Genomic DNA, 17,378 nt, shown 5'->3' on the forward strand with positions numbered 1-17,378 from the left:
TTGGCATAAATTTTTAAATCTACGTTAAGTAGTGATATTGGTCTATAACTGCTACATGTCATGGGATCTTTTCCGGGCTTTTGAATTAGGGAAATATGAGCTGTGGTGGAGTGGGGCGGAAAGGGGACTGAGTCCGAGATTGAATTGAAGGAAAGGAGCATTAGAGGCGCTAATTGTTCCGAAAAGGATTTATAAAATTTGGCGGGGAACCCGTCAGGGCCAGGACACTTATTGCCCGGGGTATCGCGAATCACTGCCAATAAATCTTCCAGTAAAAATGGACTTTCCAGGTTGTCTATTATAGAACTGTCGGGACATCTAAAAGGTGAGGGCATTGAGGGATTTACATCACTCGGTCTATGGGGCTCGACAGGTAGATTATACAACTTGGAATAATAGTCATGAAAGGTATTTGAGATGTCTGGGGTGGCGTAAAGTAATTCGTCGCGTGAGTTCTTGATGCAGGGAATGAGGGTGTGAGCTCTGCCCTCCCTCAACGCGTTTGCTAACAACCTGCCGGGTTTATCCCCAAACTCATAAAACTTCCCCTTCCCTACCTGTATCAAACGCTGATATGAGGAATCAAGCAGTTTCTTAACCTCGAATCTAGCCTGTAGGAGTGCCCGTAAGTTCGTGGCCGATAAAGCTTGCTTGTGGATGAGCTCCAGCTCAGATACCCTATGGAGAGCTTTTACTATGTCTTGGGCTTTCTCTTTCTTGATTCGAGACCCATGCTTAATAAAAATGCCACGTAGGACACATTTCAGTGCCTCCCACTTATACGTGGGGGCTGTGTCATCTACTGCGTGGTCCTCCGTGAATCTTGCAATGGAGGTCTGGATATCCGAAACGCAAAGCTCATCCAGTAGCAATGACTCGTTCAGACGCCACGACCCCCTAGGAGCCGTAAGGGAGGGGATCTCAATCGTGCAATATACCGGCGCATGGTCTGACCATAATATATTATCCATTCTCGTGTGTTGGACCCAAGGGAGCGCGCTATGTTGTACCAGTATGTAATCAAGACGGCTATATGAATCCTGGGTGTGGGAATAGAAACTGTAGTCTCTGTCCGATGGGTGTTGTATTCTCCAGGTGTCGAACAGCTGCATGCGTAGTAAAGCTTTTTTAATTCGTTTGATAGTGGTGTATGCAATACTGGATTTCCCTTTTGAGTTGTCTAAAGTAGGGTCCAGGGTGATATTAAGGTCCCCACATAAAATCACCGTACCTTGTATCAGGGGGATCGCGGTACTGATTAGGCGGGAAATAAAACTATCCTGTTTTTGATTTGGGGCGTACGCGTTAATTATCGTGAAGATGTGGGTCCCCACCCTCAGTGAGAGAATAATGTATCTGCCAAGACTATCTGTCGTGCACTTTATGATTTGATGTGGGAGGGATTTATGGATGGCTATTGCCACACCTTTTGAGCGGGAGTCAGGGTTATCCGAGGATACCCATGTCCGGTAATATTTATTTTTAAGAATAGGGGCATGTCCTCGTTTAAAGTGTGTCTCCTGTAAACACGCTATTCTCACCTTCTGTTTATGAAGATGATATAATATCTGTGTCCTTTTCTCCGGAACATTGAGGCCCCTGGCATTGAAAGAAGCGATGGTTAAGTCCGCCATCTATAAGAGAATAAGTCATTAGAGATATTTAAGAAAGAGAATCGGACACGTACAGCCCGGCCGCCGAAGATATGGAGAAGGGGAGACTTGAGGAAAGTAAGAGGTAGTGGGAAAAAAAGGAAGAAAGAGAAAAAAACAAGAAGAACAACAGGCAAAAAAAGCCTATCATAGTTAACTGAATCCGAACAAACGTTCCTAGGGAACATATCCGCCTCATCTAGGCAGGACAGAGGATCCCAACCTATTTGGGGAAAAAGGAAGTCCGACATATCCGAGCAGAGCTCCATATATACTAAGAAAGAAAAAACATTATGGATAACCATAGACACCGGTAAAGGAAATAAATTCTTATGGGATACGGGCTATGAATAGACTGGAGGGTATCATGTGGAAGCCACGTGAGCCTCATTACTGTAAGAGGTATAAGTCATACAGGTGTTGTCAGCCTTTGGTTTCCTCGGGATCAGCTAACGCGGGCGGCCCGCCCTGCGACCCCGTTCTCCTCTCGGAGGCAACCCCCTGCTGGACTCAGTAGGTGGAGGTGGTCTAGAGGAGGTAGGCCGTCCCCTGGGCACCCACGGCTGGAGTAGTGTAGTCGGCCAGGCTGCAATAGACATTGCAGGCAGATTCAGACTCTTGATAAAAGCCGGGAGGTCCTCTGGAGAACGCAGGGTCATCCATCGGGAGTCCTTCTGTACCGATAGGGAAAACGGAAATCCCCACCGGAATGGCAGACCTCTCTCTTTCAAGACATCAAGGAGGGGTTTAAGAGTCGCACGTTGGGCCAGAGTGTGGCGTGAGAGGTCAGGCATTATGCGAAAGGTAGAGCCATTGTATGATAAGTTCTGTTTTCTCCTGGCTGCCTGGCTGGATGATTTCCTCAGTACACAAAACATTGTTGGTTATAAATGACTTAGTGACTAAATGTAGAACTGGTGGAGGAAGGTTGAACTAGATGGACCTAGGTCTTTTTTCTTTTTTTTTTTTTTTTTTTCCAATTTAAGATTTTATTAATTTTCCAGGAAATACAAAATTAGAACATACATCCATACTATTGCAAATGAAACAGATCAGAAGTTAATGCTAAACCAAGCCTTCGCCGGCTTCGCAACATTCTATGGATGGTGTAAATGGAACATAGATAATCACTTAAAAAAAAAACAAAACAATAAAACGATAAATCAAGGAGAAGATATTCAAACAAGAGGAAGTCACAGAGTCTAGAGAAATAGGGGTAGTGCAGAGAAGGGAGGGAATAGAAAGCAGAGTGAGGCGACCGGGACTGATGCAATGTCCGTTGAGCTGAAAATTTGTCAAAAGTGCGGTGTGAACTATCTGGAAAAGAAAAGGCCAGAGTGCCCCCCGTCCGGAGGTTAAAGTAGTTCAAGAAGTGTTTTACTAGACAAGAAGGAGTCCCATTGGAACCACTTGGAGGCCGTTTCCACCGTCTGCCCTCGAGATTGGGCCATCACCATTTCCATGTGGTGAATAACATTTACCTCTGTTATCCACTCATCTACCGTCGGGGGGTTAGGATCTTTCCACCGCCGAGGAATCACGGTCTTGGCGGCCTGGAGAAGGTGGCCTAGGATCGATTTCCTAAAAACCTTTTCTGATACGTCAAAGATATACAGTAAGACTGCCTCCGGGCGACTGGGGACCACAATTCCTGTGGCCCCCCGTATGGCTGCCAGTACCTTGCTCCAAAAGACCGACAGGCTCGGGCAGTGCCACCAGATGTGGGACATGGTGCCTCCCGAGGCTCCACATCGCCAGCAAGAGTCAGGTATTTCGGGGCACCACGCGTGTAGAGACGCCGGAACCCTGTACCACCTGGAAAGTATTTTATAGCTAGTTTCCTGCATCCTAGTGGCAGTCACGGACCTGTGGGTCAGGCGATAACAACGTTCCCATTGGCTCCCGGTAATCGGTTGGATGAGCTCTAACTCCCAAGCTTTACAGAAGCGAGGAGGCGACGCCTCTACTGTACTCGTCAGAAGCTTGTACACCCTTGATATAGCATGGCGCGTATTAGAGGAACCAGTGCATAGATTTTCAAAAGGGGTTTGGGGTGAGGGGTGAGTCATGATAGTATCTTGGGAAGTCAAGAAGTGCTTGAGTTGGGCATATTCAAAATGAAAACGTAGTTTAAAATTACAACTCTCTACTATCTCCTGAAGTGGGATAATGGACCCCCTCGGAATCACTCGATTTAGCCTCAAGGGGTTCAATTTCGTGCTTCCTAGAAAATTGTTGGATGATGCCCCCGGCAGAAACTCCGGGTTGTCCGTCAGTGGCATAAGGGGCCCTCTAGGTTGGATCAGGAGATTACGTGACGGCCCAGAGTGCACCGTTTTCAGAGTCTGCTTGGTGCTATAAGACATCTCAATCTTATGTTTGGTGAGGAGTGGCCAGGTCCACGGCAGGGTCGGAATTGATAAGGGGCATATTTCTTGTGCCAGGCTAACCCACAGTTTAGAGCTAGAATTATGTAGAAGATCCAAAACCCTGGCATGAGCTGCCGCCAAGTAGTAACGCCTACAATCGGGCAGCCCCGTTCCTCCTGCACCTTTGGTCCTAGTCAAGATGCCACTTCCAATACGAGGGCGTCTTCCAGACCAGACAAATCTACCGAACATGCGCTGCATCTTGGCCCAATAGGTTGCCGGTACATAGACCGGGGCCGTCTGCAGCAAATATAGCAATCTCGGGAGGGCCGTCATCCTGAGTGCACTGATCCTGCCAAACCATGAAAGAGTGCCCCCATGCCACCGAGTCAGATCCCCCTCGAGCCGTGACAGAAAACTCTGGTAGTTTAATTGAAAGAGTCTGGATAGGTCAGATGGAATCTTGATGCCTAAGTATCCGATGCTACCATGGGGTGGCCATCTAAAGGGGAAGTTTGGTTTTATAACATTTACAGTCGATTGGGGCAAGGAGATATTTAGGGCCTCTGATTTATCAAAATTAATTTTAAAATTGGACCACTTACTAAACCGGTTTAGTTCCAACATTAAGGACGGGAGGGATGTGGTGGGGCTACTTAAATATACCAGAAGATCGTCGGCGAAAGCAGCGCATTTATGCTCCCGATTGGCAATCCTAATTCCCCGTATGTCTGGGTTAGCCCGGATGGCTGACAACAAGTGTTCCATGACTAATACATATAGTAACGGTGACAAGGGGCAACCCTGTCGTGTCCCGTTTCGGATGGAGAAGGGTTTCGTCAGAGTGCCATTAATCCTAAGAAGAGCAGTCGGGGAGTGATATAACGCCATAATTTTAGACGAGAAAACTGGCCCCAGGCCTATATGGTCTAGGGTCTGTGATAACGACTGCCAGGAGACTCTGTCGAAAGCCTTCTCAGCATCCAAAGACAGTAACATCATGGGCATCTTTTTATTGTGTGCATGTTGGATTAAATCCAGGGTTTTTATGGTATTGTCCCTTGCCTCTCTACCTGGGACAAATCCAACCTGATCAAGGTGGATCAAGTTAGGGAGCAAGGGGCTAAGTCTATTTGCCAAAAGCTTGGCATAAATTTTTAAATCTACGTTAAGTAGTGATATTGGTCTATAACTGCTACATGTCATGGGATCTTTTCCGGGCTTTTGAATTAGGGAAATATGAGCTGTGGTGGAGTGGGGCGGAAAGGGGACTGAGTCCGAGATTGAATTGAAGGAAAGGAGCATTAGAGGCGCTAATTGTTCCGAAAAGGATTTATAAAATTTGGCGGGGAACCCGTCAGGGCCAGGACACTTATTGCCCGGGGTATCGCGAATCACTGCCAATAAATCTTCCAGTAAAAATGGACTTTCCAGGTTGTCTATTATAGAACTGTCGGGACATCTAAAAGGTGAGGGCATTGAGGGATTTACATCACTCGGTCTATGGGGCTCGACAGGTAGATTATACAACTTGGAATAATAGTCATGAAAGGTATTTGAGATGTCTGGGGTGGCGTAAAGTAATTCGTCGCGTGAGTTCTTGATGCAGGGAATGAGGGTGTGAGCTCTGCCCTCCCTCAACGCGTTTGCTAACAACCTGCCGGGTTTATCCCCAAACTCATAAAACTTCCCCTTCCCTACCTGTATCAAACGCTGATATGAGGAATCAAGCAGTTTCTTAACCTCGAATCTAGCCTGTAGGAGTGCCCGTAAGTTCGTGGCCGATAAAGCTTGCTTGTGGATGAGCTCCAGCTCAGATACCCTATGGAGAGCTTTTACTATGTCTTGGGCTTTCTCTTTCTTGATTCGAGACCCATGCTTAATAAAAATGCCACGTAGGACACATTTCAGTGCCTCCCACTTATACGTGGGGGCTGTGTCATCTACTGCGTGGTCCTCCATGAATCTTGCAATGGAGGTCTGGATATCCGAAACGCAAAGCTCATCCAGTAGCAATGACTCGTTCAGACGCCACGACCCCCTAGGAGCCGTAAGGGAGGGGATCTCAATCGTGCAATATACCGGCGCATGGTCTGACCATAATATATTATCCATTCTCGTGTGTTGGACCCAAGGGAGCGCGCTATGTTGTACCAGTATGTAATCAAGACGGCTATATGAATCCTGGGTGTGGGAATAGAAACTGTAGTCTCTGTCCGATGGGTGTTGTATTCTCCAGGTGTCGAACAGCTGCATGCGTAGTAAAGCTTTTTTAATTCGTTTGATAGTGGTGTATGCAATACTGGATTTCCCTTTTGAGTTGTCTAAAGTAGGGTCCAGGGTGATATTAAGGTCCCCACATAAAATCACCGTACCTTGTATCAGGGGGATCGCGGTACTGATTAGGCGGGAAATAAAACTATCCTGTTTTTGATTTGGGGCGTACGCGTTAATTATCGTGAAGATGTGGGTCCCCACCCTCAGTGAGAGAATAATGTATCTGCCAAGACTATCTGTCGTGCACTTTATGATTTGATGTGGGAGGGATTTATGGATGGCTATTGCCACACCTTTTGAGCGGGAGTCAGGGTTATCCGAGGATACCCATGTCCGGTAATATTTATTTTTAAGAATAGGGGCATGTCCTCGTTTAAAGTGTGTCTCCTGTAAACACGCTATTCTCACCTTCTGTTTATGAAGATGATATAATATCTGTGTCCTTTTCTCCGGAACATTGAGGCCCCTGGCATTGAAAGAAGCGATGGTTAAGTCCGCCATCTATAAGAGAATAAGTCATTAGAGATATTTAAGAAAGAGAATCGGACACGTACAGCCCGGCCGCCGAAGATATGGAGAAGGGGAGACTTGAGGAAAGTAAGAGGTAGTGGGAAAAAAAGGAAGAAAGAGAAAAAAACAAGAAGAACAACAGGCAAAAAAAGCCTATCATAGTTAACTGAATCCGAACAAACGTTCCTAGGGAACATATCCGCCTCATCTAGGCAGGACAGAGGATCCCAACCTATTTGGGGAAAAAGGAAGTCCGACATATCCGAGCAGAGCTCCATATATACTAAGAAAGAAAAAACATTATGGATAACCATAGACACCGGTAAAGGAAATAAATTCTTATGGGATACGGGCTATGAATAGACTGGAGGGTATCATGTGGAAGCCACGTGAGCCTCATTACTGTAAGAGGTATAAGTCATACAGGTGTTGTCAGCCTTTGGTTTCCTCGGGATCAGCTAACGCGGGCGGCCCGCCCTGCGACCCCGTTCTCCTCTCGGAGGCAACCCCCTGCTGGACTCAGTAGGTGGAGGTGGTCTAGAGGAGGTAGGCCGTCCCCTGGGCACCCACGGCTGGAGTAGTGTAGTCGGCCAGGCTGCAATAGACATTGCAGGCAGATTCAGACTCTTGATAAAAGCCGGGAGGTCCTCTGGAGAACGCAGGGTCATCCATCGGGAGTCCTTCTGTACCGATAGGGAAAACGGAAATCCCCACCGGAATGGCAGACCTCTCTCTTTCAAGACATCAAGGAGGGGTTTAAGAGTCGCACGTTGGGCCAGAGTGTGGCGTGAGAGGTCAGGCATTATGTGAAAGGTAGAGCCATTGTATGATAAGTTCTGTTTTCTCCTGGCTGCCTGTAGAATGGCCTCTTTTACAGCAAAAAAGTGTACTCTGCATACGATATCTCTTGGGCGGGAGTCATCCGGATCCGGAGGGCGTAGAGCTCTATGGGCTCTATCAAGTTCAAGGGGAGCTCCCGGTGGCCTCTTTAACAAATTGTTGAAGATGGAACGAAGAGCAGCAGGGATATCAGGGGCGGCAATAGATTCCGGAAGACCTCTAATCCGCAGATTGTTTCGTCTGTTTCTGTTCTCTAGGTCATCCACATGCTGCTGAAGGGCAAATAGTTGCTTAGATTGGTTTTCCGCAGTTTCTTGGATAGATCGGATAGATACCTGAGAATCAGATTGTTGCTCTGTCAGGGTATCTACCCTGTGAGTAAGTGAAGAGAGATCTTGTCGCAGCTGAATAAATTCTTGTTTGCACTCCGCCACTACTTGATTAGCCAGAGCTGCAATGTCACTCTTGGTGGGGATTGCTTGTAACAGGGACCGTAGGTCTGCCAGAGATGCCGGGCGCTCGTCGCCCATTGAGGCGGCCGCGTGAAACATATTTGGGTATGCGTAAAAAGAGTCCTGAAGGGCCGGTCCATATGTCAGCGTCTGCGTGTTCTGGGGATTTTTGATGTCGTCCCATACTTGTGGTGCAGATGTGAGATGTATTGGGGGTGCCCCCAGTATTCTGGGTCCCCCATTCACAGGGATTAATGGGCCCCTATCTAGGTCCCTGACGGTGGCTGTCGGACTCTCAGCCCAAGAGGACCCAGTGGACCAGGTATCTGGTGAATGCGCCTCTCTCTGAGGTGTCCCCCAGGGCTCATTGGTAGCCATCTGAGATGTAGGTGGCCCTCCTCCATGGCCTGCTCCCCCTGAGGATTGTGTAGCTCTTGGTGAGTGACTGGGGGTGTTGTTCCCCCCACTAGAGTGCACTCCGCTCCCCAGGTCTAACTGTGGGCCCTGTACCTGATTCCTGTAGTACAGCCGGCCCGCAGGGTTTACTGCTGCTCCCTCCTCACCTCTGGTCCCTGCGCTTGCTTGTGTGGACACGAGCGGTGGTGTCAGAGCTGCAGCTTCTCCCTGTGTCGTCTGCTTCTTCAGTGCTCGGGCTCGCAGCGGTGAGTCATCTCCTGGGCCCGAGCACCCATGCGTCCCGCTCCCGCACGCCGCACTCCCAGCTTCACGATGTACGGCTGCAGGCATGTCGCCGGAGCCGCCCGGACGCAGCGGAGGCACAACGGAGGGTGATGCAGGTAGGGTCGCTGCCGCGGGAAACCTGTCCTCCAGCCCTAGGCTGCCTGCTAGCGTCCCAGGATCGCGGCCGCCATCTTGGAATGGCGCCGCTGGAGGTAATGCCGTCCCAGTTGCGGGGGGTACATCAGCTCCTGCCGCTGCCGTTGGACTATCGGAGGGTCCTCCCGGGCCACGGGGGATCTCCATCTCCTCACCCCTTCTCTGGGTCCCCTGGATTGCTGCCCTCATTGGCGTAGTGGCAGGGCTTCTTTCAGGCCCTGTAGGCCGCAGCTCTTTCTGTGGCAGTGAGCCGGTCTCAGGCTCCCGGGAGCGTGTTAAATAGGCCCCGATGGTGCCCTGGGGTGCAGGAGGCTTCCCCGAGGTGCTGGGCTTACCGGGCTTGTTCTTTTTAACTGCAGATTTGCCCATTGTGGCTAATAAACCGGTTCTATGGGGGATTATTTAGAGGAGCTCTAGCAAGTAGCGTCCTCACTCAGCCATGTCCGGCTCCTCCCCCCCCTAGGTCTTTTTTCAACCTAAATAACTATGTAACCTGATTCAACCGTGATTGGAAACCGGCCGTTGCCGGCACCGTTGTCCCCGTGGGGACCGTTTGAAAAGTGTTTGCATGAGGAACTGCTCATGGACAAGCCCGTGAACTTGCAGGGCAACCACAAACGTTAAGTGGCTTGTAAATAAGTTGAGTTACCGTTACCGTTTCCGCAATTACCGCCTACGGAGAGGCAGGTTGGAGGGAGGGCCCACAGCAGAGCAGGCTGGGGCCCAGCCACCACAGGAACCAGTGGCTACCCTCTGGAGGGGAAGGACAGATCCCGCTCGGGTAACTTATCCTGGACTGGGGTCAAGGGGTGCTGCCTGGGCTTTAGGGGCAGCATCAGTGCCAGGTTACTTGGGTGGGAGAGAGCGGAGACCGTAACCGTTAACCGTTTTAATGTTTGCAACGTTTAAGAACTGAACCTCCCGATGTGGGATGATGTCATAACTTGTATATATGTTACCGTTTTCCCCATTTTTCAGAAAAAACAAAAGGAAAATAAAACCGGTGTTGGACGGGCAGCCCGAGGACGGTCTGCGTTTTGTTAAGGGGGAATGTGACGCCCTGGGCAAGCCAGGGGTCACAGGTCACAACATCACATGCACCCCACATTCCCTGCAGGTACACCAAGCTAACCCAAAATCCTTGTTGCCTTCCTCCAGGGGCTGATGTCCACACCAGGGGGTGGGCCAGGCGGTAGGCTCCGCCCACCGAGGAGTTCACAGCCCTGGAGGCGGGAAAACCAGGCAGAGATCAGGGAGAGAGTTTGAAGTGTGAGGAGTAAACAGTAAAGTGGTAAAGGAGGACAGTAAGAGTGGCGACAGCAAAGAAACAGTTAAGAAAGCCTGAAGTTGGTCCGGGTGTGTGCCCCGGACTGTGACAGCAAGGTCAGCAGACGGCGGTGATAGTCTGCAGGGGGACTGTTTGGAGGTTGCTGGAAGGACCGCGGACGGGTGGTGACCCGGCGGTACTGGAGCAGTATACGAAGAACAGTCAGCACCAGGGCAGGGGCCTTTCGGATCCCGGCAAGGCTAGGAGTCGCCATAATTTGCCAAATCCGTCAGTGAAGGGGACCTCTGTCTCCTAACAACCAAGTCCCGATTGAAGGCAACAGCCCGACCGTGAAGGGGAGACACCGCCACTGCCAGGGCACCAGTTTCCCAGGGCCAGCGCCTGCGGGCAAGAGTAGAGCTCCTTCAGCCCAGCTTGAAGCCGAGGAGTGGGTAACCGGTGGGGACCCATCGCTACCAAAAGAGTTTACATAGGTGCAGGGAAGAGACCGTCACCGCTAACTGCAGGGAACCGCAGCACCGTGAACCGTCCGAGGGACCCGTCCAACCAGCCGTTTGTTTACCGAGAACTGTGTCGTGTTTACTGGCTGAGTGAGTACCTCCGTGCCGTGCGGCACAGCGCTGCCCCTGCGCCCCTGCACCCCCACAGGCCCCATACCCGCCTGTCCACCATACCAACCCCATCATTGGGCCCCGGGAGCACCAAGACCCCTACCCACGGAGGGGCAAATCAACAACTGGCTGCTCCGTACCATCACTCCCGGGCTCCCCAACCAGAGCAGCGGTGGTGCTCACTCAATCACCACAGCCGTGGGTGGCGTCACGGACAATAAACTATCCCAAAACCCAATCCCCTTTCACTCACGGGCGAGGAGCGCCGCTCGAGTCCCCGGGATCCGGCCCATCGCTCGAGCCACCGAGCAGCAGCAGGCCGCAGCAGCCGCGGCAGCTGGACCCGAGCAGAGGGAGAGCGCGGCGTCCCCTCCTCCGCCCGCGACATAATGACTCTATATAATATATAGGAATAGATCCCTCTGTGTGTAATGACTCTATATAATATATGTTTCCCTTTTTGTATTAAATTACTGAAATAAATTAACTTTTTGATGATATTCTAATTTATTGAGAAGCACTTGTATGTGCCTCTGTTAGGTTTTGTTTACAGGGACATTGTCTGATCATACCACATCTCCTGGACAGGTGAGCTTGAAAAAGAGAATGTAGAGACAGGACAGCATGAGATCATAGATTATTCTTTTTGCGAGGTAAAACATTTTCCTGCCTATTTTTTTAAAAAATGTTTTACCTCAAAGAAAGAATTATTTGCGATAACATGCTGTAATATTGTGACGCCCCTGGACTAGTCAGGTCGTCACAGGGTACTACACACTCTTTATCTCCCAGTGCAGGACTCAATTCCCCATGGTTCTGGGTCCCACCTTGCAGTACTGCCTCCATCAGCATACACACATCCTAGTTACATCTCGCACCACACCCTGTCAGGCACACCAGTGGGCTGCTAAGCTGGAATAGGGTTGCCCACCTAGGGGTCAGGCAGGGAGATGGGAGGTGACAAGGGAGTCGGCTCCAGGGGAACAAAGAGAGAGGAAGTCTGTGGTAGCCCTCGAGTTGTGAGGAGCTCGAGGAAGCTGGGAGTTGGAGCTCCCAGGGGAGAAGTAGACTAGGTTGCAGACGGTGGTCTGGACCCGGAGGAGTCGGAGACCCGGTCGCGGGATATTGAGACTGGGTGCCTGGCCGAGTCTAGGAGGACGGTCGGCAGCTGCAGTAGAATAGCCGGGCTGGGGCCGAATGCACGTCGGGGTACTGGACCCTAGGTCGGGGAGAGGTTTCAAGCAACCCGGCAATTAACCTGAGGAGGACAGGGCCTTAATTGACTGTCCCCATGAAGCTCAGAGATCGGGGGCACTAGCGCAATGAGGGGCATAGGGCTTTCCAAGCAAAGCAGCCCACTGAAATCCCAAGCGTGAGCCTCTGAGAGCAAGCTCCTCTGCTACCCATAGCAGGCAGCTGCAAGCTTACGGGCCATTTGGACACTACTAAATTACTGTGCACAGAGGCAGGATCCGGACTACCAGGCAGTGCTGCAGGGCAACGGGACCCGAACGAGCTCCCCCAGGAGGGCAGTGGCACTCAGAGACTTGGTTTACAATGTTGTCAGCGTCTGCTTTCTTCATGAGTGAGTACTTGATCACCCCCTGCTCCCAGCGAGCCTGTGCTCCCCCTGCGATCCATACCAGCCAACCAGAGTCCCAGGGCCTTCCCTACCCGTGGGGGGTAACATCATCTGGCTGCCCTATTCCATCACCCCGGGTACTCCTAACGGCAGCGGCGGTACTCCCTATTACCGCACACCACGGGTGGCGTCACAAACTATATCTCCCCTGTACATAACCCCCTTTTACATTTAAGAGTGACCCTTAGCCCCCGGGTCCGGAGACCCTCGAGCCACGAGTAGCGACGCCCGGATCCGAGCGGTTCGACCGCTGCTAGGGGCGGTACAATATTTGTATACTTTTTATGCGTCCTCCTCTGCCCAGGAGCTGTGGTATGATCAGACCATGTCCCCATACATTCAGACACGGCCATTACACAGTACACAGCAGACACATATATAAGATTATCTCATCACAAGAACATTTTTTGAATCACATTCAATTGTGGAAATTATTTTTTTTCCAAATTTATGGATTTTAAATGAACTTTGTGGGATAACCTCTTTAAGATAAACTTAACTTTTCATGAATAAAACATAAAGAAAGCCAGCTATTCTTTACAGTGGGGAACAAGCTTTTTTGAGAATATACAGGATTCAGGCTGTGGCGTCCTCATGGTGTTGCTTTCCAGCCCTAAAGGAGTATTCTTGAGTTATCTTGGTGACAGTAGAAAACAATGTCCATCTCAGTGTATGGGAAGATACTCAACCTAACCTCCCTCTCTTTTAGTCATTGACACCCAGAAGTCACTGCTCCTGGGTAGCAGAATGCTGTTGCCTCCAGCTAATACGGATAAGGCGACCTCCACTCCCATTCTAGAATCCGTCTCGCTGGACATCTCGCTAGTCCTCAACTGACCGCCCGTCTATGGAACCCTGCATGGCGTATTATGGGTTCCATAGATTATACATCCCAATAATTTACACTGGTCACATGAGCATCAGTTGCTGGAAAGGCACCCACTTGGTACACACTCCGAGACACCTCTGAGCAACAATGAACTGGCTCATATGAAGTAAGGAGAAAGTTCCCCTCCTTCATGATTCTAGAATTACGCCCGGCCATCACCCACCCAACCCCAGTCACTGGTCTCAGTGGTCAGAGGTCTTAAAGAAACACATTTCACAGTGCTGTAAACAGGAACATTACTATTAATAGACAGTGCAAAAAACAAGGTGTCCAATAATAAAACCCAGAGGCAGGGGCACACCACCCATAGTGACAGACCTTGCAGCTGCTATGCAACCCATGAGGTAAGAGGGCCTGGTGGCCTCTGGCCTTCTGTGACTGAAGCTATACGCTGTGACCCTGCCTACTTCGTCAAATATTTTTGCTATTTTTTCCTATGACCTACATGCCCATATAGATGGCTTAGGAGGGTTGATCCTACTGATCGATTCCCTTTAAGTCAATTCAACTTTTTGTACATACAAAAATACATGCAGCTGCACGCTCCTGTCCGGAGAGCGGCAGGCTGTGCCGGGTGATGCGACTCTATCCTCAAGCGAGTCACCCGCAAGTATGAAACGGGACACACAGGCAGGCTCGGGCGTCGACCAGCCTGACTCATTTATGGTCAGGCTAGCAAGAGTTAACCTCTGCTGGCCTGCTGGTTACCTCTGGGGTCACATGTTGTTGGAAACTTATCACATTTGCTCCCCGTCTTTTTAAGATGGTGGAATCTGTCTTCCCACACAGACTATAGTGTATTGCGGGTTGACAAAACCAATAAAAAATGTAGCCAAAGACAATACAATAGTAAAATATGAAATTTTATTAAAGATCATAATAAAACCAATAAACTGCAAGGGATAGTAATGAAAAAAAGTGCCGAGGCACCACAAGACTCAAACAGTGAATTGCAAACAGACAATAGATAGATTATATAATTGTATTGCGGGTTGGTCTGTGTACTGTTGTGTCCCAGTCCTGCTGGTGATTATATTGCTTGGTGCTTGCAGTTGTTGTTGAGTTCTTCTATCATCTTGTTCTTTCCTCCCTGCTCTTATTTTCCTCCTTACCTCTTATTGTCTTATACCTCTGTGTGAATGTTCTGTGAAATAGAGTTTTGGTTCTCCTGTTTGTCTATCTCTGTTGGTTTTATCACACTCCTGTCCAAACACCTCCCCTGGGGTAGGGGATATAAGATCAGTGCTAGTCAGGAGCAAGACCAAGAAGGTGGCTCAGACATCCTCACCTTCAGAGGTAACTCTGAGATCAGGGATAGCTAGGGTCCCTCTATCCTGACGGCCAGTCTAGGAGCCCCTGTCTCCAACTTTCTCCATAAAATTCATGACAGTTGGCCATAGTGTTACATTTATGTAATTTACTTGCAATCTGCCTGCTGACTTCTCTGATGTCTGTTATCAGCGCAGGCCGACTCGGACATCGACCCACAGACTTATAGTTCATAGACAGACTAGTAAAAGTTAATCTCTGTGAGGCTGCTTGTTAGTCTCCTTTGATCACATGGTGTGGGGGAGCCAGTCACATTTGCTCCCCTCATATATACTGGTTGGATGCTTCCTTTAATGCCAGCTATAGCTTCTCTATACTGGTTTGCTGAGGTGTTGTGATCCAGACTTACTGGTGGTTGTAGTGCATTAATCCTGTGAACGGTTATGGTGTTAACCCTTTTTGTCCTTTTGTTGCTGCCTTATTTCTCTTCTTTTTCTCCTTAGTTTTTTATTGTTTGTTCCTTTAATTTTGCAGTTTGTCCGAGTTTTGTTTTTTATCTCCTGTGTGTCTTTATCTGTGTTGCCATCATACTCCTGCCCCTTCCTTCCCTGTGGGGAAGAACAGTTGAATTCTGGTCAGGATAATAGTAAGACTTCGGCATCTCTACCATCAGGGGTAATCCGGAGGTTAGGAATAGCCTAGGATCTCCATGCGTGAGGGACAATACAGGATACCCCTGTCCCTCGCTAGCCTACAGTCACATCGTGACAACACCATCAAAAAGTTTTAAGCAGTTGTTTAGCATTTTTTCCTAAAACCTTTACAATTTACTGTATATAATTTTTTGTTTTTGTCTTTTAGTCTTTTTCCCCCTGAGCAGACTTCATCTTTGTTGGAATATATTTGTTCCCACATTGGTTGTGAAACTCCTTCCTCTTTATAATCTTCATCCCATTAAGTTTTGCTCTAAAGTCCATCGACATTGATAAATATGACACTAATTTCCCTTTACAGCACCGAGCGCTCAGTTTATGACCCACCATTCCATTATCTTAAAGTATTTCACTGTCATTCAATGGGCAAGATTATTAAGTTGATTTTCAAGTTTGGTAAGAATTTTAGATTTTCTGCAAAATCATGTAGGACTTTGAGAAAAGACTTCAAGAAACGGTATTGGCCGGCAAATAATTAAGGAAATCCCTTCCTAGTGAGGTTTTTCTTTTGGTTCTGCGCCTCTCCGTTCCTGAGATATGATCTGGTCTTGTTAGCCAAGTGGGCGTTATCCTCGACTCTTCAATATGGGCACCTCCTCGAGCACCACGCCCAGTTGGAAAATAAGAGTCCAGGGACTCTTTGGACAATTCTTGTTAGTTGAGATAGGACTATATTTGTATAAATGTAGTGAAATCCTGGCTGTTCCATTTTCCTGTTGTGCCACCACAAGGGAAATTAGGTATTACACAGTTGTCTATTCAGGGAAATGGGTTTTCTGTTTAACACAGGATCAACAGAGACACTATCTGTAATCATTCTGCACTCTGGGCGAGTTGGGGACTCTGTCAATGGATCACTAGAAATAGGGGAGCCTAAACCCTCAGGTTAGGGTAACCCTCGCTGTCCCTGATCTCAAAGATACGCTTGAAGGTGGGGATGTTTGGGCCGCCATCCTTGCCCTAGCTTCTGAACAACCCTGGTCTAGTGGCTCTCCTCCCTCCACCCAGGAAAGTGTCGGGACAGGAGTGATTAATCCCATACAAATAAACAAATGGGGGAACCAACACTCAAACTCACAGAAATCACTCACAGAGGTATAGACCATACGTGATCAGGAGGAATCTAAAGGAAAGAAGAAAGTAATCAGATGAGAATTTCCATAACACACCAAATCGCACACAGAAGTTCACCAGCAACTGGATATCAAAGCACAAGGACCGTGATCGCAAAAGCTATCATCGGCATGGGAGAACAGGCTCCACCATCTTAAAAAGGTCGGAGGCTACTGTGATTGGTCTCCTGCAACATGTGACCCAAGCAGTAATCCACAGGCTAGCACTCACAGAGGTATAGACCATACGTGATCAGGAGGAAACTAAAGGAAAGAAGAATGTAATCAGACGAGAATTTCCATAACACACCATATAGCACACAGAAGTTCACCAGCAACTGGATATCAAAGCACAAGGACCGTGATCGCAAAAGCTATCATCGGCATGGGAGAACAGGCTCCACCATCTTAAAAAGGTTGGAGGCTACTGTGATTGGTCTCCTGCAACATGTGACTCAGTAGTAATCTACAGGCTAGCAGAAATTAGTTCTTGCTGGCTGTGCAACTAAAAAGCAGTATTGTGTGGAGTGTCTGACTCTGCTGTGTGTGAACAGTGTCAGAAGTAGCCAGACACTGTGTGACATTCTCATTTGTTAATTCAGAATTCTCTAATAGGGTATATAAAATGGGGTTATGTAATGCAGACTGTTCCTTTAAGAAAAAAGCACACATATAAACGACTAGTTCTTTTTTATATATAGTTTTAATGAACACATTCATGTCCCCGGATCTCACACAGTCGGATATCATTTGGCATTTGAATGTCTCCAAACAGCATGTTACCGTGGATCTAAACAGAAGATCAGGGAGATATAATTTCCCTAGAGATGAGTATTGTAAGCGCAGAACAAACATTTATACTCGTCCGTGCACCACCTCGGCTGTCAGACATCTCCTGGGAACAGTCTAACTAAATA

Source organism: Anomaloglossus baeobatrachus, chromosome 3 (genome assembly GCF_048569485.1).
Source record: "Anomaloglossus baeobatrachus isolate aAnoBae1 chromosome 3, aAnoBae1.hap1, whole genome shotgun sequence".
In the NCBI taxonomy this organism is placed as follows: Eukaryota; Metazoa; Chordata; class Amphibia; order Anura; family Aromobatidae; genus Anomaloglossus; species Anomaloglossus baeobatrachus.